Raw genomic sequence first — 3,075 nt, 5'->3', positions numbered from 1 at the left:
CCCGTGTGCAGCAAGATCCCACACGCCGATTGATTAACTTTCTGCGAAGGCCTCGCAGTGAACTAAAACGAAAAACTATTTTCTATTTTACCTGCCGAGGCCCCACCGAGCTATGAAGATCTTTGGTCTGAAGCGACAAGGCTGCCGCAAAACGACAGCTAAACCAGGTGGAGTATCATCATCGCGTGGACATTCATAGCGGCCAGATACACTAAATGCGGAGAAAAAAAACAATTGGCACCTATGAAGGCCGGCACGGTACACGAGGGGGTGGGTGGCCAGCACCACGCCCGGCCGCCTTTGTCTCCCCCAGTGGCGATGTCTACACACCGCAATCTGTAGTCATTTGAGGCTGAGTCGAACTAGGGGAGGCCCAAGACCGGTTCAGATAATCGTCACTGGTGTTGGCCGTGAGCGGGAATCGAACTCAGGTCGCCGGGTTCGTAGCGCCGCGTGCTGACCAGCTACAACTACCGCTCCCCTTTGACTGTCTTGAAAAACAAAAAACACAACAACACACAACACATACACAACACACGCAACACACACACAAACACACACACAAAACACACAACACACACACAACACACACAACACACACACACAACACACACCAACACACACAACACACACACACCACACACACAACACACACACAACACACACGTAACACACACAAACACACACACAACACAACACACACACAACACACACGCAACACAACACACACACAAAACACACACAACACAACACACACAAACACACACACAACAAAGATCCCCCGTATAGCCTTAACAGACTGTAGGGGCAAGTGCTGTTAGCGAGCATCTATGAAGGCCGGAACGGTATACGAGGGGGTGGGTGGCCAGCACCACGCCCGACCGCCTTTGTCTCCCCAGTGGCGATGTTTACACACCGCACCAGGTACTCATTTAAGGCTGAGTCGACCTAGGGGAGGCCCAGGACCGGTTCAGATAATCGTCACTGGTGTTAGCCGTGAGCGGGAATCGAACCCGGGTCGCCAGGTTCATAGCGCAGCGCGCTAACCGCCACACTACCACACACAACACACACACAACACACACACAACCACACAAACACACACAGCACACAACACACGGGCCCATTGTCAAACTCCGCTCCGACCCCCCCCCACACACACGGACAACAGAGATTGGGCGCGAGCGTTCAGAGTCGAGGCTGCAGGAAAAAACATCTCGAATCTTAAGCAAACACGCAAACCCCCCCCCAAACTCCACCCCTACACTCCGTCTGGTGAACGGGATACGAGAGGACTGACGATTGGCAAAAGGTTTGAAACGAAATCTCGCAGAAGCTACTTGCACGTTGAGACACGTCCCTGTACGTTCAACTTCTTTCACACCGTACTTAGACACACCGTGCTAACCGGAGGTGCATGTATGTACGTTCAACTTCTCTCACACCGTACTTAGACACACGTGCTAACCGGAGGTGCATGTATGTACGTTGAACTTCTTTCACACCGTACGTAGCCACACCGCGTTAATCGAAGGTACCTTGGCAAGGGAAGCAACATTTTTAAGTGAAGCGTAATACCAATAACAACAATAGTAATAATCGCCAAGTTATAACGTGGCCAACGACAATAAAATTTGTCACGTGTCGAGATGTAAAAGTGGGTTAAATGAACTCGAGTTTGACCGTGGCTGGGTGAGCAAACGAGCAGTGGGGTTTCCAGAGGCCCTTTTTTTACGGAGCCAAGCCAAAGACACGCGCCGTTTAATTTCCTCTCAATTAACCCTGCTGCGTTCAAGCGAACGCTGAGCAATGTCCTGCGTTGAACCGTGCAGATCGGTTGCTATTTTGGATTGTTGTACAACGTAGTTGGGCATTGACGAGCCGTTAAACGGAACACCAACGGAGGGGGAGATGTTAACGACCTCGCCTGGTATACAGTAGGACGTGGGTTCGATCCCGACCCTGACGCCTGCTGCTGTATATTTGGAGTTTGCGTGATTCTCTTCATCATCATCACGGTGGCTAGGAGATGTTTACTACTCGCCTGGTATGCAGGAGTCGTAGGTTCGATCCCGACCCTGACGCTGCTGCTGTATATTTGGAGTTTGCGTGACTCTCTCTCTCATCATCATCACGGTGGCTAGGAGATGTTAACGACCTCGCCTGGTATACAGGAGGACGTGGATTCGATCCGACCCTGACGCCTGCTGCTGTATATTTTGAGTTTGTGTGTCTCTCATCATCATCACGGTGGCTAGGAGATGTTAACGACCTCGCCTGGTATACAGGAGGTCGTGGGTTCGATCCTGACCTGATGGCTGCTGTATATGTTGAGTTTGCGTGACTCTCTCTCTCTCTCACATCATCACGGTGGCTAGGAGATGTTAACGACCTCGCCTGGTATACAGGAGGACGTGGGTTCGATCCCGACCCTGACGCCTGCTGCTGTATATTTTGAGTTGCGTGATCTCTCTCTCATCATCACCACGGTGGCTAGGAGATGTAAACTACCTCGCCTGGTAACAGGAGGTCGTGGGTTCGATCCCAACCCTGACGCCTGCTGCTGTATATTTGGAGTTTGCGTGACTCTCTCTCTCATCATCATCACGGTAGCTAGGAGATGTAACTACCTCGTCTGGTGTACAGGAGGTCGTGGGTTCGATCCCGACCCTGACGCCTGCTGCTGTATTTGGAGTTTGCGTGACTCTCTCTCTCATCATCATCACGGTGGCTAGGAGATGTTAACTACCTCGTCTGGTGTACAGGAGGTCGTGGGTTCGATCCCGACCCTGACGCCTGTGTATATTTGGAGTTGCGTGACTCTCTCTCTCTTCATCATCACGGTGGCTAGGAGATGTTAACTACCTCGTCTGGTGTACAGGAGGTCGTGGGTTCGATCCCGACCCTGACGCCTGCTGCTGTATATTTAGAGTTTGCGTGTGTCTCTCTCTCTCCCCGTAGTCGCGTGGATTTCTCTCCGGGTCCTCCAGGTTGTCTCTCCACATTTAGAATCAACGTCACGCGTTTAGAGTATTTGGCTACTGCCAGTCAACATCACGCATCTCTGTGGGTTTC

Source organism: Lethenteron reissneri, chromosome 57 (assembly GCF_015708825.2).
Source record: "Lethenteron reissneri isolate LAM-NWPU_2019-01 chromosome 57, ASM1570882v1, whole genome shotgun sequence".
Lineage (NCBI taxonomy): Eukaryota > Metazoa > Chordata > Hyperoartia > Petromyzontiformes > Petromyzontidae > Lethenteron > Lethenteron reissneri.
This window is presented reverse-complemented; position numbering follows the sequence as displayed.